The following is a 26,678-nucleotide window of genomic DNA, read 5'->3' as shown; positions in this document are numbered from 1 at the left end:
TTCATTGCAAATGGAGCTTTGTGGCCCCTCTCTGCTATCTTGGCCCACCAATCACAATGAACGAACACACACGTAAGTTGGTGAAAGGGGCACAAGAAGGATAACACTGACACCTTGGTCCGTATTTAACACCCTAAAAGAGAAACCAGCAGACGCCAGCCTGGAAAGCTTTGAGTAAAGACCGATAAAGATCTCCGTGAACTGGCGTGGCAGCACAGGCCGACGTGTCAATAAGCTCGTTTGGCAGTTGACAGTGATAGCTTTAATTAAGTTTCTTATACACCGGTCTCCCGCTGGACATCCACTTAGTTTAATCACCATATGTCATTCAGAGGCGGCCTACACGCGTAATAGCCTTTTGAGTGCCTCTCACATCACTTCCACACCATTGCAGCTTGTTCCCACTGTATTTGTGCTGGACTGGAAGTGCAGCGTGTACTGCAGGTACAATGAGACCAAGGAAAGACCAGAAAAGACAGCTTTAGTGATTTCAATAGTTTGTTGTTACAGCATCATTTCAAAATGAGCATCAGATTTAAGTCCACTGGTACTTGTTTACCACCAAGGTCTTGTTGGCCAGCATGTTCTTTTTGGTGCAACTTATTGGCCAAGGAGTCTCACAAGTTATGAACCCTGGTCTGGCTGGTGAACTAGCATAGCTATACTATTCAGCAGCAAACTGAGTTAGTGTAACTGATTGCCTAGAATAGTCTTTCTTGTTTGACAAGTAATGTTAGCTTTAATGTCTGGTGAGGGCACCTGCATACTATCATCCAATGTTATTATGCTGATGACCAGAAATGCAATTTTTATTTTATTTTTTGCTAGGAAATCTGACCTGTGGAAATTAAAATAAAACTATAAAGCAGCTTTCCAGTGTGTTCAAGTTTTTACTCACATCTGACCTCAATGGACTTAAAGCCTGTGGCACATCAAGCCGACTTCAAAGAACTAGCAATGGCAAAAACCGATGGCGCCTGGAACAAAAACCTGTGCTTGAACACACAGCACAGACTACAGCAGAATGCAAAATAGCATGCGTGTTCTTGCGTCTGCGTGTCTATATCAGCAGGTATTAATATTCGTCAGTCAAAATGAGAAACCGAAACGAGGATATACGAAATATACACAGATATACAAAACATAAACAAAGCAACGCTTGCATACCATTTTAAATATCAGTTATGTTAATAACTTTCTTCATTTTAAGAGGCTCATGTTATGAAAATATTCCCATTTTGGAATGCTCTGGTAGGCTAACATTAGATCCGCCTTCTGTTTGCGTGATATTGACTTGCTTGTTCTCTTTCATCACTTTTCCTTTAATTTTCATGCACTAACTCGTTGGCTAAACTGAACATCCAATCAGAGTTCCCACTCTCACCAACATGCTCGAATTGATCTGGTGTGAGCCCAATGAGAGCCAACGTGTGGAACGCACTGCATAAACTAGCCCGGCAGATGCTTGCTGACGGCCAACATTGGCCGACTTTCGGCTAGGCCTGGCCTTAAAAGAAGAAATGAAGTGGAGAGGAATTCCACATCAAAGAACAAATAGCACCAGAGCACACCTATTTATTATGTAATAACCACGGACCAATGGTTGTTTGAAGGCTTCAAATAACTTGAATTTATAAAATAATAAATTAGTTTGCGGGACGTGCCTTTCCAGAAAGTTTACTTTGGCAAGCTGTTTCGAACTTCCGTTACATTCTGCCCTTAATTGTGGACATGAACCTGCTATTGATGTTTATGTGTATGTTTGTGCTCACTCACTTTCTTGATTGGACTGACACACTGGCTATAAGATGTAAATTTATATCTAATTTCTACTGGCCTCCAGCAAAAATGGACCCCCGCTGTCTTTGGAACCTCTGCAGTACTCTTGCAGTAGAAAAGAAAGTTCATAAGTGTGGCAAGCAACACTATCCATTTTAGCCTCGTCCAGCACCGTCCTAACCTAGCAACAGGGGCAAATAGCTGCTGTTTTGACGATTCAAGCATACCGTTGTTCTGACCCAAGAAATACAGGTATGAACAGAATCCAGAAATCAAACCAAGTGTGAAAGAACCTAAAAACAACCCACTTAATCATTTAGTGTTCACTTAAAGGTGCACTATGCAACTTTTCCGTCCACTAGAGGGCACCTATTCAAAACAAAGGCGTAGTTTGACGACGCCCAAGCTTGAGCGCAGGATCTTGGGACATGTGGTCTTCACCTCACAGCCAGTGGAAAAGAGTCAGGATAGGACTCTGGCAGAAATCAAGTTGATGGATGCAGTTATTAACGTTACTGTAGTGTGAAGCAGAGCAGGACCGAGTGTTGTGGAGCAGAGCAAGGCCGCTGGTGAGATTGTTAATGAGATGAACAACACACGCCTCACGAGCAGCAGGACTTTTATTATAACTGGCGCTATTTCCGCTTTTCCAGTCACGAGTATGAGGTAACGCAGCTTTGTTTATCATGTTAGATACATTTAAGTGTGTTTAAAAGGATGTTATGACGTTAGTCTGTGCGTTCACTCAGCTGCTGCTGTGACGCTTGTTGCACACTGCTAAGAGTAAAGCGCTTCTGCAGAATAAAGCCGCTAACGCAGATTTAACACAATTGAAAGGCAACTCCCTCAGATGCTATGCTCAGACGTCCCGGCTTCTTAATTAAAATAGCAATTTTCTCACAATTTACAATTAGTTGGAAACATTTGGGATGTTGTAGGTAGTCAAATGAACCAAATATATAACACTGGCCTAATGGTTTTTGGATATTTTACTGCAAAAAATAGTGCACCTTTAATCCGTCACATTTAAATGCATAAACATTTTTGCTTTTTTATAATTTCAACAATTCATGACCTCAAGTCTCAGAGGGCCAGTTGCAGGGCCAAACTGATTGACTTTGGGATATCTTTGCACCATGTTGTTTCCAAGGCCATCGCAGTTGTTCAATGTCAAGCCATTAACATGCACTAATGATCGGTAACCACAGTTGTTTCACTAGGGGTGGTGAATGTCGGCCTTCAAACAACAAATGACAACCTTTCACACACACAATACAAGCTGAATGATTTGCCTCATAAAAATGCATCTTTTACTTATTAGGGTGAGGACATGCAAAATGTTTGCACGTTATCTTGTTCTTTTCACCCTAGCCTCTCTCTCACCCCTCCCCTCCTAGCTCTCAGTTCCTCTCTCTCACTCCCACTCTCAAACAAGCATGTTTTCTCCCTCCCTCACTCTTCCTCTCTCCGCAGTAAATAAAAGATTAAATGAGTGTTCTAAAAACACACACTGGTCACCAGAAGATAATTGTTTCAGCTTTGTTTACTGTGCGTGAGTGTTTTCTCTCTCTCTTCTCTCCTCCCCCTTCTTTTTTTTTCTCTTTTTCATTGTGCACCATAATTAAAATTCCTTTATTTTCAAAGCAGTTTTATAAGAAGAAGCAAAATTGCCTTTTTTGTATTTATGCTGCTGTCATTAGCTCACAGTCGTATTTTAGGAAGAATGAGAATGGGGAGAGAGAGAGTGAGTGAGAGAGAGAGAGAGAGACTCCGAATGTCCTTGGAAAAGACAGGAAGATCCACTTCATAGCATGTTTATTCAGTTCATGCTGTCCTTTAACCAATCTCTCCTCTATTGCAACCCATCTCCTCTCCTCTCTCACTCTTTTTAGAAAAGATCAGCTCAAAGTCATTTTGTCTCAAGGGTTTGAACCTCTTCTGATGTGCTGAAATTAGAACTGTACTCATTTGTTGCATTGTTGATGATCCTAATTGACACTATGCGTTATGCCGAATTTTTTAGATTGGCAAATCTGCACATATAACGAAGGCCATGGATGTAATGATTCCCTAATGGGTCTGAATGCTCTATGCTTAACCATGCCTATCAGCTAGCAAACACAATAAATATGAATTTCCGGAGCGTGTAAGAATGGTGTCATGGATGTTCCGCAATCACCCTCCCTTTCCGGGATATTCTATTTTCCCCGAACACTACATTTGGAAGACAGACAGGGAGCTTGTTATTAAAAAGGTGACAATGAGATTTTGAGCTAAAATTTGCCACGTCTCTTTCATAACCCATGCACGATCAAGGCCATCTGACACAAGCTGACTGAATTGTCACCAGAGTCCTGATGCCACCACTGCAGAAAAGGAAACATTCTGTAGACATTCAACTATTGCCAGGAATAGAAATACAGCATTTCAGTGGCAGTAAAAACAGTTCCTAAAAACAGGGTTTTTTTTCAAACACTGAACATTTTTATGCTAAATACGTATGGCGATGATCACAGATTAGAAACATTATTGAAGTCGCCATGAAACAAGTTGCAATAGTCTTTTCTTGTCTGTTGTAACATATCAGAGTGAAACGACTTCATGGACAAGATTGAGAATTGATTGTATGGTTGTGGTTTACTCTAGGTGGATCTCATTTGAGTGACAGGTTTAATTCGTTAACTACATGTACTGACTATAGGGTTAGGGTTTGGTTTAGGGTTAGTTGCATGTAATTATGAATAGTTTACTTTTATTACTATTACATGTAACATACAGTCTTGTTCAAAATAATAGCAGTACAATGTGACTAACCAGAATAATCAAGGTTTTTCGTATATTTTTTTTATTGCTACGTGGCAAACAAGTTACCAGTAGGTTCAGTAGATTCTCAGAAAACAAATGAGACCCAGCATTCATGATATGCACGCTCTTAAGGCTGTGCAATTGGGCAATTAGTTGAATTAGTTGAAAGGGGTGTGTTCAAAAAAATAGCAGTGTGGCATTCAATCACTGAGGTCATCAATTTTGTGAAGAAACAGGTGTGAATCAGGTGGCCCCTATTTAAGGATGAAGCCAACACTTGTTGAACATGCATTTGAAAGCTGAGGAAAATGGGTTGTTCAAGACATTGTTCAGAAGAACAGCGTACTTTGATTAAAAAGTTGATTAGAGAGGGGAAAACCTATAAAGAGGTGCAAAAAATGATAGGCTGTTCAGCTGAAATGATCTCCAATGCCTTAAAATGGAGAGCAAAACCAGAGAGACGTGGAAGAAAACGGAAGACAACCATCAAAATGGATAGAAGAATAACCAGAATGGCAAAGGCTCAGCCAATGATCACCTCCAGGATGATCAAAGACAGTCTGGAGTTACCTGTAAGTACTGTGACAGTTAGAAGACGTCTGTGTGAAGCTAATCTATTTTCAAGAATCCCCCGCAAAGTCCCTCTGTTAAAAAAAAGGCATGTGCAGAAGAGGTTACAATTTGCCAAAGAACACATCAACTGGCCTAAAGAGAAATGGAGGAACATTTTGTGGACTGATGAGAGTAAAATTGTTCTTTTTGGGTCCAAGGGCCACAGGCAGTTTGTGAGACGACCCCCAAACTCTGAATTCAAGCCACAGTACACAGTGAAGACAGTGAAGCATGGAGGTGCAAGCATCATGATATGGGCATGTTTCTCCTACTATGGTGTTGGGCCTATTTATCGCATACCAGGGATCATGGATCAGTTTGCATATGTTAAAATACTTGAAGAGGTCATGTTGCCCTATGCTGAAGAGGACATGCCCTTGAAACGGTTGTTTCAACAAGACAATGACCCAAAACACACTAGTAAACGGGCAAAGTCTTGGTTCCAAACCAACAAAATTAATGTTATGGAGTGGCCAGCCCAATCTCCAGACCTTAATCCAATTGAGAACTTGTGGGGTGATATCAAAAATGCTGTTTCTGAAGCAAAACCAAGAAATGTGAATGAATTGTGGAATGTTGTTAAAGAATCATGGAGTGGAATAACAGCTGAGAGGTGCCACAAGTTGGTTGACTCCATGCCACACAGATGTCAAGCAGTTTTAAAAAACTGTGGTCATACAACTAAATATTAGTTTAGTGATTCACAGGATTGCTAAATCCCAGAAAAAAAAAAATGTTTGTACAAAATAGTTTTGAGTTTGTACAGTCAAAGGTAGACACTGCTATTTTTTTGAACAAACCCCTTTCAACTAATTGCCCAATTGCACAGCCTTAAGAGCGTGCATATCATGAATGCTGGGTCTCATTTGTTTTCTGACAATCTACTGAACCTACTGGTAACTTGTTTGCCACGTAGCAATAAAAAATATACTAAAAACCTTGATTATTCTGGTTAGTCACATTGTACTGCTATTATTTTGAACAAGACTGTATGTAACAAGGACACTGTAAAATAAAGTGTTGCTAAATAAAGTATAACCTATTAGAATTATTAATGTTTATGGTGATTTTTAAAGATGTTTTTGTAACTGTATTTTAGTGTCCTTGTTACACATTACATGTAGTTACTATAATAATTACTATAAATTGTGCATAATAATGCTAAACCACACCCTAATCCTAACCCTGTAGTATGTAGAAATTATTATTACTTACACTCTAAAAAATGCTGGGTTTGTCCATTTTCAGCCTAACTTGGGTTGTTTTTAACCCAACATTTTTTTAGAGTGTAGTACTTAAATGTATAACTACACTGTAACAATGACACCTTAAAATGAAGTGTAACCAAGTAGCCATGGCCTTGTGTTAAGAGCACATGTTCTGACTCTGAGCTGTGCTGTTTATACGGACGATGATGCGAGTTTGTATTTGCCTTGTATTTACAAAAAATGCCTTTTGTATTTCAGCCTCTATGACACACACACACACACACACCTCTGTTTCGATCAAGCCTTCCTTCTGCTTTTGCTTTTGCTTAGCCAGGCACTCATAATTGAATCTCAGGTTAAGATTACTTCTAGCAGCCACACTTGACTCGGTCAAAAACAACTATTACAAAGATCCAATGTTTTTTTTACACGGCTCTTCACATTGATTAGGCAATGTGCTGCCATGAGAAATGCACTGGATTCTAAATGACAGTCATTTGCATTAAATAAGGAGCGCGGGCACTGGGGACCTCGCCTGCCTGAATCATATTGGAACTAGAAGTATATTCACACAGCGCTGTGGGTTTCATTCACTGTGTGTTATAGTCAACACACGTGTGAGTCGAACATGTTCTCATCAACTGTTCTGTATTACGAATACTGAAATTGAAAATGTTTTTTTGTAAACAGCGAGGACCCCCCCCCCCCCCTTTCTTTTCCATTAATTCTCTGTAGCTTACAATTGGATTCTACTTGACTCATCTAACATTAGTCAGCTAACAAGAAAACTATTTAGCCATGATTCATTGACATAGTAATTCAATTTTTAATGTCTCTGAAAGTTTTGTTTTGGTAACGCTTACATTTACAGTGTCCTTGTTACATGTAATTAATTTAAGTAATAACTATAAATTGTTCATAATTACATGCAACTAACCTTAAACCAAACCTAGTAAGTACATCCAGTTAATTATTATTACTCAGTACTTAAAACATATGTAACAATGACACCTTAAAATAAGGGGTAACCCTTTATTTTACACTGTCATTGTTACATATGTTACATGTACTTACCATAGTATAAACTGATTAATAAACTACTAACTTTGTATCCTTTATTAGGATAAAGGATTAACTAACTCTAATCCTGCCCTAACCCTATAGTAAGTACACATAGATACTAAATATTACTTAGTGCTTAAATATATAATTACACTGTAACAATGACACCTTAAAATAAAGTAACTGTTTTTCCTCGTATTTTTGTACACCCTTTAAGTTTAATATTTTGTTTTTTTTCTACGTTGAAAGTTACTTACAGAAAATTAAGATATTGTACAATAAACTAATTTTAATATATTTTTAGGAATTAAAATTAAATGGATGTTTTCTTCCTTCATAGCACTGAACATATGGTATTTGATGAACTGCTCAGTGTTTCTTAGACTAGGTTCCCCACTGAAAGATTTAACCAGCATGCATTTTTATGCTCACACAGGTTCATTTGTACTTGTTAGTTTTGATGTTGGTCTAAATGGGGGACCAGCATTGCCCTAAATGTTCATTGTTCACACTTCAACACTTACTGGTGAAGCAGGCTGCCCAAAGTAGCCTTGCTGGACAAGTTAGCTAAGAAGCCCGGTGATCACACCAGCATTGCGTGCTAGAGGACCAGCATCCAAAACACAACATATGCTGGTGACCAGCTATACGGGTCCTTTCAGCAGGGTTGGAGTTCTAAGAAAAGCATATAATAAATAGTTGAAAATCAGCTGTACCTGACTGGCATTACAAGACAATAACACGAACAAGTTTAAAATAGTGCTTGAACTACAACAACCGTTAATGACTTGGACTTTTTTTGAATTTCTTCCTAGGTTTTGATGGTGTTTTCTTTTCCCACTCTCCATCATTTAACCTCCCGGTCACAGCAGAAAAACAGAGGGTGCTGGGAAAGGAGGGGTGAGTGAGGTAAGAAAGAAAGGAGGTCTCTAAAAAAATAGGGAAAAAAAATCTTTTTTATTTTCAAATGAAAGGCCAAAAAACGTTTTGCTTGCCTCCTCCTGAAGCGCTGTCAAACTCAATCAGCGGTGAGGACTGCTGATGGCTGTTCATTGGCCAGACTCTAGTTGGGGACAATGGAGTTTCCTGTGAGCCACGGCGCACACACATACTGCACCGTGCTCGCAGCCAATCACGGCTCTCTTAGAACAAGCCTGTCAGAGAACAGTGAACAAAACCCCAAAGACACGTATTTACCGCATAAACAGAAAGGCATAAACATTCGCCACTTTCGCTGAAACCATTGTTGGGCATAAAAGAGAAATTCAAAAAAGAGAAACTGAGACAATTTAGCTAAATAACAACATTACGGCCACCTGCTACAGTGCTGCTTCGCATTCCCGATGCACAGCAAAATAAAAACTCCACCGTAATCAGAATTATAAATATAACACCTCCATAAAACAGACGCACGAATCCACTTGTGCACACGAATAAAAATGGGCCTATAATATGAGTGGGGTAAAATGGCCTTGAGCCTCGAGCCCTTTGCTCAGAACCCAAAAAGGCCTTGAATAGACAAGCCTCAAATCACATTGTCGAACAAATCTGGTATTAAGAAGAGGAAGAGAAGACTTTGCCCCAATTTACCGTCTCTGAAGACTTTAGTTAAGCTAGTTACTCTGGAGCTTAGGTGGAGATGAGGGGGCTATGTTAGTGTGTGTGTGTGTGTGTGTGTGTGTGTGTGTGTGTGTGTGTATAAATCCCTCTTCGTGTTTCGGGGACTGGGAGAAGGGGCCACTGGTCGCCAGACACCCAGAGTCTGACACTCCTTCAACTTGAACCCCCCTCTTGCCAAGTCTGTGTTTACCCGCACCAAACAATAGGCCTGCTATTGGCAATTAAATGGCATTTGGAGATCCCTGGTGCAAGTTAATGGTATTACTGTTGTGATTCTTTCTCTGAATGGTGTGAGGGATTTCTTTCTGCACCAATAAAACACAGCTCACCGTCTTACCAGCATTACATAGCTTACCTAAGGCTTATGATTCACGGCTGCGTGATTACCGTTTGACTGTTTCTTTAAACGGCATAGTCACAGCTATGGCTGCCGGGCCAGTCTGCTGGATTGCCTCATGTAGCCTCATTACCCATTTCATTTGTCTCGCCATTTTGCCTGTTGGTTGCGAGTTTCTGTTAATCTCCAAATTGAAATACGTCAAATGCAGTCCTATGTGACACTGCATTATTCTTCTGAGTTTTTTGGTTTTCATTTTTCATGATAAATTATAGCACTTTGGTGTAATACAAGTATTTTGCCTTAGATTCCCCTTGTTTTAAAGTTTTTGGGATGTCCGCGCACCACCTTATTTATTCTCCAGAGTTCCTCAGACCCAAAGAAGACTTACAGAGAAAAATAACAATTCAATGAAATATACATCGGACCCAAAAAGTATGTGGACGCATTAGGCATAAGTAAAAATGTATGAATGTCATTTGAATTATTAAAAAAAAATTTTTTTAATTCTCTATCATTTGTTTATGAATGACACTCATTTTAAATGTGTTATTTACTCGTTGGAAATTGGTGAGGGTATGTGTATTAAGTATGAAATAGTAAAACACAATTTTTTAGGCAAAACATTTCAGAAATAGATTTTCACATTTTTATTAGACATATCATGGGGGAAGATGCCCCCCTTAACAACAACAATGTGCATTTACTTTTAAATAGCAACGTATTTAGATAAAAAATTACCATGTGCAGGATGATGATGCATCAGCTCATGTATTTTTATAGGAGATAAATAAAACAGGAAAGATTTGCTAAATTAAATGTTATAGCAAAAGATGTAAAATTGTTCAAATTTAGTTTACCACTACCCTGTACAGAATGACTAAATGACACTTAATATAATTCTTATAATTATTTATATATATATAGATTTATATATAGATTTTTAAGTGTCATTAATGTACTAAATCAACTATTCTATTTAAAGAATTTTCAATTTAGTTGAATAATTGAATAATCAATGACAGACAAAGAAGAATCCCTGTAAAAGAGATTTATCTGAAAGTTAAAATGACTCTATGACTTGTAGACAGGCATATGCATATTTACATATTTAATTGCCCTTTTTTTCTTGAATATCAAGTCATGTTAACCCAATTATCAAAAAAAATGTTTTACTTCAAAATAAAAACTATAGCTAAGTTTAAATCCACAAATCTAAAAATCATAAATGTTTCCACAAATCCCTAATTATCAAATAGACACAAAAAAACTTTGATAATCAACATAATACAATGTAATAGATCACTATTTTCCAGTGACACAAAATTAAGTGGATCATGTTCATGGTTAATGTGATGAATTGCATGTACAAGTGGATAAAATTATTGAGCTAAAAAAAGTCAATAAAAAAAGGCAAATAAAAAATAGCCTATATTTACTGCCTTTCTTCATGTGGCTATAAATGGCATTTTTAAATATATATATATTATTAATGCAAAGAAATCCATAGGTTTTTGGTGACTTTATTTTAAAAACGCTTTCTTTTGTTTCACTCGTAAGCCATTGATCACCCCAACAGCTTTTTTTTTTTTTTTTTTGCTGGTTTCATTTCTTGATTCTGAGGATGGATCGTTTTTCTTCACTAACACCAAAAAATAACACTCAATATATGTACAGCACAAAAAAGAGCAGTTATTACTCCACTTTTTTACTTCTTGGTCTACGAATCCTTTAACAATGTCTGCTATAGCTCCCACCCTCCACTCTCGCCCTCTCTGCACCTCGTCACTTGTTTGCCCAGAGATCCTGTTTAGTGTGTCTTTTTCTCCCAGACAAGGGGCTTTGAGAGGAATATGAAAAGACAGATTTAAAGGTGAGAGGTGCTGGGGGGAGGGAGGAGGGAGCGGGGGGCTGTACTATAATAGCTCTCCTGCTACATTCAGATACTTCGCTTTTTATCAACTGGCAGAGGAGGGGTTCACCGATATAAAAAATCCTCCACAAGCAAAGGTCAAGTTTCTGAGGAGAGAGGAATTGAGCAGGGAAGAAAAATTCTAACTATGTTTAACTGGCTAAATGATTTTTACCCAAAAGATGAGACAGCGTTGACCCTCAAAGTACAGATATCTTCTTTATTAACTGAGAGAGTGTTTAATATTCTAGTCACTATGCGACGCGAATGTAGCTTAGCATATAAGAGCACAGCATGCAGTCCTGTTTCTAAATACATGCAGTTATCTAATATTCTACCTTTTTATAAAGAGTTTTGTATTATTTTATAGACTTGTTATAATTATAATTGGTTACAATGTATAAAAAACTTAAAACACTTTACAATAAGGTTTTATTAGTTAACTACGTACATTGTTGATGATGAACTACATGGTGATGCACTGCGTTTATTAATTTTTAATGTTTATTTCAACATTATTAAAATCAAAAGTTGTGTTTGTTAATATTAGTTAATGCACGGTGAAGTAACATGAACAAACAATGAACAACTGGATTTTTATTAACTAACGTTAACAAAGATGAACAAATAATAAATGTATTACTGTAAAAAAAAAAAAAAAAATCATTGACTCAAAATTTTAAGCCAACCAAGTAACTTATTTTTTAAGTTAAATCAAAAATATTTTTTTACTGTTCATGTTAGTTAATACATTAACTAATGTTAACAAATTAAATCTTTTAGTAAAGTTTTGTAAACCTTATTTGTTATTTGTGTTATTTTATGTGTTTGATATTGCATTTGCACATTAATTCTTATTTAATTTTTTATTAGTGTTGGCAGGAATGATAGGATGGAGAACAAGATCAAGTACTGACACAAGTCCGATTCAAACTAATTTCTCAGAATGAGCACGACAGCTCATTGTGTCAGAGAATCAATGCTTTTTTTCAAGGCCATATCTCTAACTTCTCCATTTTTCTTTTCCTTTTTAAACCAAGAAATGCTGACATCTGTTTAAAGTTATCCCCAAACATGGCATCTAAATGTATCATCCTAAAAGGCGTAAAACTGTGGGTTTTAGAAGCCTGTGTAAAATTCCAGAGGGGATATAACAATCAAAATTGTACACGTGTCTAGTCAAAAGAGCCAATTAAGTAATGACATAGCGGGGGAGTCAGGATCAACACTGCCTGAGGAAAACCCATCGGAGAAACACACACACACACACACACACACACACACACACACACACACACACACACACACACACACACACACACACACACACACACACACACACACACACACACACACACACACACACACACACACACACACACACGCAGGGCTGTCATAGCCCCGGGCTCTTTCACCTCTCACATACTCAATAGCAGCTTAGTTGCATAAACCTTATACTGTATGGCATTATAGGGAATATTATTATTAACATTATCACTTTTTACCTGGTGAATGTGTCATTGAAAATGTGTAATGGGCTTCTGGATGCCACAAAATGTTATGATGTGTAAACGTGTAATGGGCAAAATTGATATTTTTGCATGGAACCACTGAGTACCATCTGTGGAATTTATCTTGTACACTTCACTGTGAAAAAAAAATATCTTCATGATTTATCACAACATTTTTTCTTTTGTCAAACCAACTAAGATCATTTCCATTGTATTAAAAAAAACAAAAAATTCAATTGGCTCAAAATTGTAAAGCAACCAGTTTACTTTAAAGCTGCAGTTTGTAATTTTTTTGTTGGTTAAAAATGATCCAAAATCAATTTTTAAATGTACTTATTTGTACTTACCATTTGTACTGAGGGATGTACTTACCTTAGCCCGATTGACAGCGTAAGCTTGTAATAATGTGTTATAATTTGAGTGGTACTGGTAGCTTTATGCAGGAAATACGAGCTTCCACCACTTGTCTTTGGGTCATTACGTCATGTCAATATAAGGAATCCGGGTTAGTAGGCTATATCGAGTGTGTGGATGCTGCAGGTGGCGGATCATTTGTGGCCTCTGCTTACAGCAGCTGGAATGTAATTAAACTTGTCATTTTGATGGCGGCTTGTAATCCACAAAGTTCAAAGTGATGATGATTGTTGACATCTGGTTTGTTGACAACCCACACATACTCCTAAAAACATTAGATTCTTCTGCATTGAGGAGCCGTGCTGATACACAACCAACGTAAAGAAACTCTGCTAATAACTGCAATTTCAGGGTTCAAACAGAGATGGTGACAGAGATTAAACTTACGATCTGCAGCTGTAAGTTAAACCAACAAATCTTTTTTACAGTGAGCGTTTCGCTGTAATTTAGACAATTTTTTTAAAGAAACTCATACTTTTATTCAGCAAGGACAATAAATTGATCAAATGTGACAGTGAAGACATCTATAATGTTACAAATGATTGTTGTTTTAAATTATAAATCAAATCAGCATGAGAATGATTTATGAAGGATCATGTGACAATGAAGACTGGAGTAAAAATGCTGAAAATTCAGCTTTGATCACAGGAATAAATTATATTTTAAAATCTACAAAAATATAACAAGTTATTTAAAATTTTAATAATAACTTAAATTTTACTGATGAATACAGACTTGGTGAGCATACGAGACTTCAGGACCCATCAGGGAATTATTGTAGAATTATGGACTTTAACTTGAACTTAAACTTAAATCGCCCTCATAAACAGACATACTCTATTCGAGTTAACGAATGCAAGTACTCAAGCTTACTACTTCTAGATATTCAATTTTATGCATTGTCTTATTCTTAAAAGTTACAGCGAATAGCCAGTATGTTGCATCCTCGGCATTGCCACAAGGGGCACTGTAGCAGGCATTAGTGTTAACGGTCTTCTTTAATGGTCATTTTTCTTTGTCAGGTCAAGTATTGTCATGGCAGAGCAACAGTTTGGAGAAAATCTTGCTTAGCAAGTAAAAGTTAGTTAAACTGTCAACATGTTTACGGACATTTGAAGGTAACTCTATAACCTCTTTGAGTACTAAGGCTCATTACAGCCACGATAATACCATAACATTTTAGGTATGTGAAAACATTACTGTCTGTGTTGGAGTAATTGAGTACATTAGCCTTAGATCAGTGATGAGCAAAATATAATTTAAGTTGATTTAATGACTACCATAATCAGTCAACTCAGACAAAACATTTTTGGTTAATCTAGTGGTTAGCACACATTATCTATAGCCTGGCTCTGCCCTCCTACGTACTTCCGCTCAATTTTCATTTTCCTTCAGTACTACGTCTGGGACTGCTGTGTTTTCTTAGGTTTTCTCAGAACAAATTTTTACCGGTCCAATCAGCGAACAGAGGGAGTGTCTGAGAATGATGGCGTTGATGTCGAGCGCTAGTTTGAGTTGTAGTTCAGTAATGGCGGCGGAGAAAGATGCAAACAAAACCATTCATTGCATTGTGGCACCGTTGCCGAATATCCAGAAGTTAAAGCCGGAGCAATAACAGTCTTTGCTGGGGTTTGTTGGTGGCCATGATGTTGTGGCCCTCCTCCCCAACAGGGGGAATTGGGGAAAAGTTTGATTTTCTAGCTCGCTCCGTTAGTGATGAAGGAATTGCTATTTTCGGACGATAACTGTTTCTCGTGGGGTCGGAAGGTATTGCCATCATTTAAGTTACAGGGACTGGTCAGTTATTTTATTGCCATCCGTCTCTCACCACCTATGTAAAAATCCCCGGCCGGGTACCGACTGCTTTTGACAAACGCAAGGTCGTGTGGTGATGTAATAGCTGTCCGAATCCACATCTCTGAGTTTTCAAGAATATATCACTTGAAAATTCACTGTTTATAATCATTTTTGACCACTGCAGAGCACTGTACGGTTGTGCTTTACTGTTATTTGGATGCATTTCTAGACTTGTATTTCTTTAAAATGCTGGCAAGTATTTACAAGAGCAATATATTTCATCACCGCTCAAATGAATTAAAATAAAAGCACTTAAACATTTGAATTGGTCTGTTATTTATAGCAGCATTTATTATTATAAGCATATGACATTTTATTTACAGCATACAATGATGTTACGGACCACGTGAGCAGCGCGTCCCGATCATAAAACTCTCCTCCACTGTGGCGTGAATAAATCACAATCCGATTGCACCAGTTTTAGGTTTTATCCTATGGTTTTATCACTGAGGTGGCATGCACAAGTGCACATTTATTTTGACAGATTTCCATCGGTGAAACAGGCGAAGGACGCATGACATACGTCACGACTAAACTTTAGCGATTGGTTATGGCAGATCCAGAGTGGCTCAGGGCAGATTTAATAGTTTTAAACCCCAACAGAGTACCCGACTTCGCGGAAATAAACCCTTGTCAATGGAGAGTGCCAGACTCTATGTACAAATGAAATGTACGAGAGTCTGGTAGGACCAAGCTACATTATCTAAGGCTGGGATGGACAACTTTGGTCCTGGCGGTCCACTGTCCTGCAGAATTTGGCTCTAACCCTAATCAAACACACCCTGAAAAGCTAATCAATGTCTTCAAGATTAGAACTCTACTGGCCAGTGAGTTTTTATCATGGTTGGAGCTAAACTCTGCAGGACAGTGGACATCCAGGACCAAAGTTATCCATCCCTGCCTTAGATAATGTGTGCTAACCACTAGATTAACCAAAAAATCGTGTCTGAGTTGATTAATTATGGTAGTCATCAAATCACCTTTTTATTATATTTATACAGTACAGATTGTTTCAAAGCAGCTTCACAGTAATAACAAGGATGCAATGATGCAGATTTCTTCAGATATGAGCTCTGAAAAGGACAATAGTCATTATTTAGCTTAATTCAGTGTTGATTCAGTTCAGTTCGATATCTGTGTAAAGTTAATCCATTATGAAACAAGTTCAATTCTGCATAAGCAGCTTTACACATGGCAACAGTGTCGTTTTTCAGCTCAAGTTCACGTTTTCTTCTCATGCGGTAGCGTGAGTGAAACACATTCTGACGCCTAACTCATCACATATTGACACTTGGTCAGGACCCTTTTTAACAGACATGGTAACCCTTTAGCGTAATTTTTCAACGTGCAGGGTACCCAAACCCATCCCTAAACCTACCCATTTTTGTATTATATGATATAAAACACAGGATATAACAGGCAGATACAATTTATTCAAAAAGTACAAATGTTTCAACAGAACAAATATTCCTCGGAAATGTTCCGAGGCCAAAAGATTGATTTGTGTAAATAAAATCCTGAAAAGCATCTCCATCCAACAAATATCATGCACGCATAAAAAAAATTGCCACCCGAAGAAACGTTATCAGCTTTAATAGTGAAATTGCATTGGCTTTCGTATGTCTCGTGGCCAATTGCGTCATTACGTCAGCTTTGATTGTAAAATTGAATTGCCGTTCACAGAGCATTCACGGAGTGGCGTTTTCATCATCTCCATGATTAAAACATTAAGATCAACGCTGTTCTTTACATGAAGACATTGTATGACTTCAGAAGACTTAGAATGCAACATGAGTTAATACTTTTATACTGTTTTTGGTTAGTTTTTGCAGTAAATACCTGTGACTGTACTTTTATTTGCCTGTTAACGTTACGTGTTTTATATTGTTGAGAAGTGTGTAGGTTTAGGGTAGGAGTGGGTTAATTGCTCTAAAATATAAAAGTAGCCTATAAATATTTATGAAATCATGTCTTCTTTTACAAATGCAAAGAATTTAATGCTCCTTGATCTGACGCAACAACTGAAATCAGCGCAAAATGACGCTAAAAGGCTACCCTGTGCTTTAAAAAGTGATGCAATGGCATTCTGAGTCTGACCAAGTGTCAATATGTGACTAGTTGTGTGTGAGAACGTGTTGTCAGTGCTGTAAAATTGATAATATTACTGAATATTTCAAGTCTTTTAAAACCCAAATAAGCAAGTCAAATGCAAGGAACCCAGACTCCATCAGATAACAGTAGTGGAGAGAAAAGAAAAGAAAAAACCTTGGGATGGGGCCAGTTCTCCACTTAGTCCACCTGAATAGTAGATTATTGCAATTATTGAGGGATTTTTTACATAATATTTAGGGACTGGCAACTCATAAGTCCATTTCTGTGCATCAAAGAGATGATGACTCTCACCTTTCCCTCTGATTTGGTGTCGTTTTTGTGATTTTTCCTATCTACACATGCCGCCTGCAAGGCTTTAACCTTGTCCATTACACACCCTTGTGATATCAAGTAATAACTATATCAATGAAAAACACATGAAGAAAACTGACGTAATCCAACCCACAGCTCTTTATTATGGCAAGATAACGAAATGATCAAGTAATACCATCCTCTCGACCTGCTGACTCCCAGTCACCTAATCCCTGACCCAGGCCCATATCCCGGACTATATGGGAAAAGAATATTCCCAGTCTCGCTTGATCCTCCCTCCTATCCTATCCCTTTCCCCAGGGACTCGTCTCCTGCAGCGCTGCAATTTAGAGCATTTCAGCCTTAGCTATGATCTTAATTAGCTACACCTCCATCAGTTTTCTCTCTCACTTTCCTCCCTCCCTTTCGATGTCTCTCGCTCCCTCTCTCTCTCTCTCTAATTAAGCTCGGAGTGATCCTTGGCCGAGGGCCTCCGTGCGGGTGAAGAGAGACAGAGAGAATCTGTTGGCCAGGGATTACAACCTTAAGCTAGGGCCACATCACAGGCAATCATCTCCCCCACCACCATCACCCCCCTCCAACATCCCGGAGTACCACTGCAGCATCAGCCTATGTTGTCCATTAATTTGCTTTGTATATTAAGCAGCCCCTTAACTCGAGTCAAAGAGGATTTCCCACTCTCAGGCAGACACTGTAATGAGACATGTCGGAAGAGGTGGTTTTAGTGTCCGACACAAATGAAAAGCCCTGCATTTAGGGTGCCCTTCCGCTTCCACTCGTGTCCTCGGGTTAACAGATGTTTTTGGGTCCATTTCAGCTCAAGGCAATTGAATTTATTGAGGGAAAAGTCATCGCAGCAAAAAAGATAAATGTGAAGGTGGAGTTCCAAAATTGATCAATTGTGAAATAAGATCAGGTTTTGCATGAAACATAATGTATTTATAGTAATAATGATGACACTAACTAGATAATTACCCTCGACTATCCCTAAACCTTAACTTAACCCATTGAGTTACCTTGCACTACTCATTTGTGGTGCAAGTCAATTTAAATTGCACATACTGTAAAATAAAGTACAACCTGAAATGCAATAAATGCTGTTCAGTGTAAATGAGAAGAAATTAAACTTAATCAGCTTACTTCATGCTAATAGTTATTCCCCTGGTTTCACAGACGAGGTTTAAACTTAGTCCTAGACTAAAATGCATGTTTTAACTGAAAGCAACTTGTACTGACAATTGTTTTTTCTGAGGCATGTTTATAAATGTTACTGAAATGTCCTAATTGAATTTAATCTAAGCCCTGTCTGTGAAACCGGGCTATTGGTATTTATTTTAACTAATGATATTTATTATCATAATAATAAGCTACTTACAAAAATGTTATTAATTTGACATTTACCACTGTATTCTTTTAACTACCTTAAGTATCACAAAAATGACATGGTATAAACATTTTGTAATTAGGAAGCACATTCATTGGATACACTGGACACTATTGGACATTTAAAACCGCATGAATGTAATCGAAAAATGCATTAGATTACAAAATATGAAAAAATAGCATCTGCAAACAAATTATGCCAGGCTGCTGACTTTTCTGAGCAATTACATTCAACCAGCAATTATCAATGGGATTTTTATATGTATGATGTTTTATATTAACTATATTAACCACATTAAATATGAGCATGTTTCAATTAAAGCGCATCCATATACTTTAAAGTATGCAGTTCAAATAAAAGAATTAACAGTATCCTATCAAAAAAAAAAAAATTGTGAAATGTTTTCCTTGTCTGCATAAGTGCATTATTTTTTTATCTTTATTTACTTAATTTCCTTATAGTTGTAGAAAGAAGCGCACAGCCATATTTAGAATTGTGTCTTTGAACTTCCGTTTTTGTGGTAGTTCTGTATATTTCTATGGCATCGCTGTCGAAGAGTTATTAGCTGGTGAAGTGGATTTACTTATTGTAGAGTTAACGAAAGGTATCATGAGCAATGTAATGTTTGAAGAGGATGTCAAAAATTTCAGCAGACCAGGAAAAATTTTAAACAAGCTGCTCATTCATAAATCCGTAATATCTTATCTTCATACTGTGGAAATAAAAACCAATAGACAGAACACAACGAGCACAGCGCTAAAAAGGGACGGGGCTACATAAGGTCCTATATTGCAAAATCCAGCATTTTTAAAAGTGACAAATACATTTTGGGGACTGTATATGATTTGCATATATATATAATATATATACAAATCATATACAATATATGATTATCATATACAGTACATGACAGTATATGATATACTGTATACAGTCCCCAAAATGTATTTTGCAATATAGGACCTTATGTAGCCCCATCCCTTTTTAGCGCTGTGCTCGTTGTGTTCTGTCTATTGGTTTTTAATTCCTACAGGATTATAAGGAACACCATACTAATATTGTGTTTGACCCCCTTTCGCCTTCAGAACTGCCTTAATTCTCCGTGGCATTGATTCAACAAGGTGCTGAAAGCATTCTTTAGAAATGTTGGCCCATATTGATAGGAAAGCATCTTGCAGTTGATGAAGATTTGTGGGATGCACATCCAGGGCACGAAGCTCCCGTTCCACCACATCCCAAAGATGCTCTATTGGGTTGAGATCTGGTGACTGTGGGGGCCATTTTAGTACAGTGAACTCATTGTCATGTTCAAGAAACCAATTTGAAATGATTCGAGCTTTGTGACATGGTGCATTATTACTGGAAGTAGCCATCAGAGGATGGGTACATGGTGGTCATAAAAGGATGGACATGGTCAGAAACAATGATCAGTATAGGCAGTGGCATTTAAACGATGCCCAATTGGCACTAAGGGGCCTAAAGTGTGCCAAGAAAACATCCCCACACCATTACACCACCTCCACCAGCCTGCACAGTGGTAACAGGGCATTATGGATCCATGTTCTCATTCTGTTTATGCCAAATTGAGACTCATCAGACCAGGCAACATTTTTCCAGTCTTCAGCTGTCCAATCTGCTTTAAGGTTGTGCGTGTTGTGGCTTCACAAATGCTTTGCTGCATAACTCGGTTGTAATGAATCGTTATTTCAGTCAAAGTTGCTCTTCTATCAGCTTGAATCATTCGGCTCATTCTCCTCTGACCTCAAGCATCAACAAGGCATTTTTACCCACAGCACTGCCGCATACTGGATGCTCTTCCCTTTTCACACCATTCTTTGTAAACCCTAGAAATGGTTCTGCGTGAAAATCCCAGTAACTGAGCAGATTGTGAAATACTCAGACCGGCCCGTCTGGCACCAACAACAATGCCTCAAAATTGCTTATATCACCTTTCTTTCCCTTTCTGACATTCAGTTTGGAGTTGAGGGGATTGTCTTGACCAGGACCACACCCCTAAATGCATTGAAGCATCTGCCATGTGATCGTTTGATTAGATAATTGCATTAATGAGAAATTGAGAAGGGGTTCTTAATAATCTTTTAGGTGTCTGTGTGTGTGTGTGTGTGTGTGTATGTATATATATATATATAAGAAAGGTTAATTTTAGACCCTGGTACACAGTATTTTTTTTTTTTGTAAAGGCAGCTCTCTCTCTCTCTCTCTCTCTCTCTCTCTCTCTCTCTCTCTCTCTCTCTCCCCCCCCTTCGATTTCCCTTTCTTCCTTACTCACTCTTACGATGAAAGTGCACTAGCCGCTGGTTCCACTCTTACCGAGAGGCAGGCCAGTGATTAGTGAGGCGGAAGGCCAGCGCAGCCCCTTTCATTTGGGCCCGAGTGGGGGGGACCAGCGAGGGGAGGGCCATGGTGGTGTATCTGTGGCTGACAATGGCGATTACCTTCCCCTTTATCTGGCCAAAAGAAGGGGCTTTGAGAGAGCAATCTGAGGAGTGGAGGAAATGGCACGACACGGGATTAGCCACACAACAGGATGGTAAATTAAATGTTGGAGATGAAAGAATGAGCTCTGACATGCATCAATAGAGAGCATTGGCTGCATTCTAATAATGCAGAGGAGAGAAATACCTGCAGAGATTAGTAAAGGGGGAAAGGGAGCGGGTGAGAGAAAGAGTGACACAGAGAGAGGATATGAAATCAAATGAATGGACGACCATAGCCGTGAGGTTAACCGTGTGTGTGTGTGTGTACATTAGTGTGTCACTGTGATCATAGATCATAGACATACTGTTGTATCATGCAAACAGCGTTTGAATGAAGTACACAGTTATTTTATTGAAATTTTGATGATTTTAAGCGGTCTGAGTGAACTTTATTCATCCATCATTACTCTTCAGCCAATGCACAGCCAACTCACACACCCTTTTCCATTAAGAGGGTGCCACTGATAGTGCCAGAGCCCAATCTGGAAGCGTTCCCAATGTCAGATCAGATTGACCAGTTCTGTTATGGCAGACGAGATGTTTTTTTTTTCTCATGAAGTACAGTTTAAAAATTGCAACAACAAAAAAACATTTTTGAAACTAATTTAGTTGTACAACATACCATCTGAAATCAAATTATTTTGTACTAATATCATGAATTATTAATTCATAAATCTCATTAGGTTTTCAAGGAGTCGTGCCACATGACATTTTATTAAAACAGACCTAGTCATGTCATAAAAAGGTAAATTTATCTGATATTTTATGAGCCATATTGAAGACTCACCGGACTTTAATTTAAGAAATACTGCAATAAGTACACAGGGTCCCCGCGCAGTCTTAAAAAGTCTTAAATTCGTGGAAGTATTGCGTTCTAGGTCTTAAATAATGTTAAACAGGTCTTAATTTTCCTACGTCCATGTAACGCTACCTCATTGAAACGCTATCGCCTGTCGCAGCACTTGTGTGCGTGCGTGTGTGTGTGTGTGTTTGTTCCGTGGTGTTTGTAGTTCTTTCTTTCGCTAGTCCAACTATTGTTCAATCTATTACAACTTCGAATTAGACAAGCATGCATCTTATATTGCAGCCAATCAGCTTTCATGTTATTGGGATGAGCCTGTTTCTGATTGTACCTCACAGACGCATAAAACAGATTTTATTCTTCATCTGACGGTTCTTCCAGTTCCGCAAACGTGAACGCGAAGGCAAATCTTTCTCAACATCTTGCACAATGGCCAAATAATATACCCGAATGCACTAAAAAGAGTTAATAACAGTGATGTAAAGGCAGAACTCCGATGTCAGACTGCGTGTTTGCTGCCTGTCAGCACTCACGCGAGTGAATGTGTTATTTCTAGGTTCATTAGCCTACTCTTGAGTGATCAAATAGCCTACACACATTATGCATATATCCATATCCTGACTAAAGTAAAAAAGTTTGGGACGTGTCAGTAAGTACTGGCATTAGTAAGTTCTCAAAGTAAAAGCAAACTAATATAGCTTAATAACAACACAAACGGGGAAAACGGCACTTACACTTAAAGCACTGTTTGTAGATATGCATCTTTGTTGTATTTATTCGTCCTATTGTCATTTGTTTAAGTATATATTTTATTACTGACCGTTTACTTGATTACGTAATTACATGAAAACTTTTCACTTATTGCTGTGGTTTACTTTTAAGATGTTGGTCGTATTTCCCACCCCAAGCGATCGTATTATTAAAGATAATATAGCGAACCACTGGACCAGCCTTTTTTTTCTTTCTTTTTTGTAATAGCCCTACCAAACAAGATTCATGCATTTTGTTTGTTTTATTGCCATTTGTGACTATTGTGCATCTAACATAATAATATGGTTATTGTGGCATCCTAATTATGAAAAAATGAAAATGTTTGCAAGTTTATGGACGTGACCACCACAAAATAAAAATAAAAATTATTTTGGTAAAAAATGAATAAATTTAATGTGTGTGTGTGTATATATACTGTGCAGGCCAACAGTTTGGGCACATTACTATTTGCAATACTGAAAATTCAGCTTTACATCACAGAAATAAATGATAATTTAAAGTATAATACATTGAAAACCTTAATATTTTAAATTGTAAATAATATATCACAATATTAAAATTATTTCTGTATTTTTGATCAAATAAATGCAGGCTAGTTGAGCAGAAGAAACTTCTTTCAAAAACATTACAAATAGTAGAGCTATGAATAATACGTTTACTAATATGTTGTTTAATTTAATTAAATTAAATAATATAAGTAATTTAGTGATTCTGCATTTCCTTTGCATGGTTTTTTTATTGCGTGATATAGGTCTTAAATTTAATTCATAATGGTCTTAAAAAGTCTTAAATTTGACTCGGTGAAGCCTGCATTTTTGACCACTTCCGGAGGTAGTCGAAAACGCATTCGAAAAGCCACAAAAGACCGTCTACTCTCCGCCTAATGACCGATTGTGTTATGGGAAGCGCGCTAGCCAGACAGGATTTAAATTTTATCGGCTGAAGTCCCAGGTTTAGTATAAAGATGAAAAACATACAAAACACAATGTTCTCTCACCATTCTACACCATTCATAGTTAAAAGTGGACAAAAGAGAGAATAAAACACCAGGTCTAAACAGGAATGTGTCTCCCTCGTCTACTTGTGATCCAATCAACCAAAACGCATCTTAATACCAGGTGTAAACAGGGCCTGAGATGAAACTGAATGCTCTTTGTGCCACACTCTTAAATGTGTCTCTGTGTCTGGGTTGTTTTTATTTAACTTACGACCACTGAACCAAAAGCAACTCCTGAAGGTATAACGATTCTGAATTAAATAACTTTATATGAATAAAACATTTTCTCAAAAGTAAGTTTGTTTGTGCATGTTATGTAGTAACATAGTTAGTGTCATTGTTCAGCAATTGTCAAGTCAGTGGAAACATGGACTAGTTCTGAAAGTGATTCAGCAATTGACCCCAGTTGAGCACCTGATCTGGTACGAGAATCATTTTGGTGTAAAAGGTGTAATAGACTTTAAAGATGTGATGAAATGGAATTAGTTACTGTATTGTGACACATTCAACTTTGTTGAAAAAGAAAAAATGCAGGGCTTGGTTTTATTGGTTTTTGATTGGATCGTGAAATGTGGGCATTGCACTCACAAATGGAGGCAGATGAACACAAGCTTGCAGGGGCAGAGTTTAAGTGGACTAAATGATCGAAGAAGTCCTGTGTACGTCACCACAGAGAAGTCGTTTTCACTGGAAGTGTCATGGGTACCGAACAAATAACTGGAGGAAAACAGGGCTCAAATACAGAACAAAAGAGCTAATTAACTGAGCAACAGGTGAACAGGATGATTCATCAAGGGAACAAACAGGCGGACAGACGCAGAATGTTTAAATGTTAATTTTTTATTTAAAACAAATTTTGGTAACCCATTATTTTTAATAGTCCACTTTTAGGTAGTGTCTGGGGAAAAACTGCACTTCCTGTGTGCTGACTGTCCCACTTCCTGTGTGTAAATGAGACAACAGTCTGTCTCTGCAGATATATTTGACGCTGTCCAACTAGAGCAGAACGGTGCGGAACACACTGAAAAAACTACACTCTAAAAAATGCTGGGTTAAAAACAACCCACGTTGGGTTGAAAATGGACAAACTTAGTAATTGGGTTGTTTTAACCCAGTGGTTTGGTTAAATGTTTGCCCAACGCACTGGGCAGTTTTATTTTTTAACCTAATTATTGTTTAAAAATTACTATATGGCTGGCTTAAAATGAACCCAAAATAGGACGGAAATTAAAAAATCAGACATAATTACTAGAGGCAACAATAAGTATCAAAAGGTGAACATTTATTAATAAGAAATTTAATAAATGTTTATTTTTGATAATTATTAATTTAACTTATTAAAGGTCCCGTTCTTCGCGTGTTTTCGAAGCTTTAATTATGTTTACAGTGTGCAATAAACATGAGTTCATGTTTCGCGTGTGAAAAAACACAGTATTTTTCACACAATTGACTTATCTGTACAGCGCTGTTTCCTCTGTCCTAAAAACGGCCTGATGATTTCCTTGTTCTATGAAGTCCCTCCTTCAGAAACATGTAACGAGTTCTGATTGGGCCAGCGCTTCCTGTGTTGTGATTGGACAGCAGCTTAGCGCACTTTGCCTGGAAAGGTCCCGCCTCTTACCATAACGGGAAGATGCAAGCGCTGAATGCGCGCTCTTCTCCACGTGGGAGAGCAACAAGACCACGACCCCTTTTTTGCGTGTTCTTGTGGGCGGAGGGTTAGTCAACAAATGGTTCTAGTGACGTCATTACATCCCTGCACTTCCTGCTGTAGTCCAAACCGGCCGTTCGCTGTAGGCTTTGAAAGGGAACTTCTGTTAAATAAAATATCTCACTTGGCATTGAACTTTGAGCTTTGAACATTATTTATGCTCTAACAGCAACATTACACACCAACTAAAGTTTTAAAGATGGAATTGCGAAGAACAGGACCTTTAATAATGTTTATTATTATTTGAATAAATAAAACATACTTTGGGTTAATTTTAGGCAAGCAATAAAAAACAAAAGTTGAGTTAAATAAAACTGAAAATTTACCAAACAAACATTTAACCCAACCACTGGATTAAAACAACCCCATTAACTGGGTTAAAACAACCCAATTGCTGGGTTTGTCCATTTTCAACCCAACTTGGGTTGTTTTTAACTCAGCATTTAGAGTGTACGTCGGCTGACGCTCAAAAATATTCCAGCGTTGCTGATCGTTGGCTTGGTGTGTCCCGGGCTTTAGACATTCTACTGGTTATAAATAACTTTGCCACTACATGTCAGATAGCAGTCATTAGAGTATTGGTAGACTGTCTGCTTAATATCTGCTAACACTTTATTTTGATGCTCCCTCAACAGACAACAACTTTTCAAGTAGTCTACAACTCTACATGTCAACTTATCATACTAACACTAACCTAACAGTCTACTAATATTCTAATGAGAGTTAGTTGACATGTAATTGGTATAGACATTATAGTTGGTAGAATGTCAAAAGTAGACTATCAAAATAGAGTGTAACCCAAATTTTAAGTATTTTCCATGATATTCAGCTGTCCCCTTTGCAAATGGCACTATCATCTCCCAAGAGCATTATAAAGCAGTTATTTGCCTAGAGTCTGTTTCACAAACAAGTACAATCACACATGAAACCTGGTTTGATGCAGCTGCTGTTGGAAAAAAGCATCCTCTAAATAA

General features: G+C 37.8%; 1 protein-coding gene across 1 annotated transcript in view; it reads left to right on the top strand.

Moving 5' to 3' along the window:
• Positions 1 to 26,678, top strand: part of otx2b (orthodenticle homeobox 2b) — a 99,270-nt gene that overhangs the window by 36,858 nt on the left and 35,734 nt on the right. Inside the window, exon 3 of the mRNA XM_067455043.1 lies at positions 8,282 to 8,375. The gene's annotated coding sequence lies outside the window, so the exon portion shown is untranslated. The remainder of the gene's footprint in view (positions 1 to 8,281; positions 8,376 to 26,678) is intronic.

This window comes from Pseudorasbora parva, chromosome 10, assembly GCF_024679245.1.
Source record: "Pseudorasbora parva isolate DD20220531a chromosome 10, ASM2467924v1, whole genome shotgun sequence".
NCBI lineage: Eukaryota > Metazoa > Chordata > Actinopteri > Cypriniformes > Gobionidae > Pseudorasbora > Pseudorasbora parva.
Note: the sequence above shows the minus strand (reverse complement) of the source record. Positions and strands in the feature narration are given on the sequence as shown.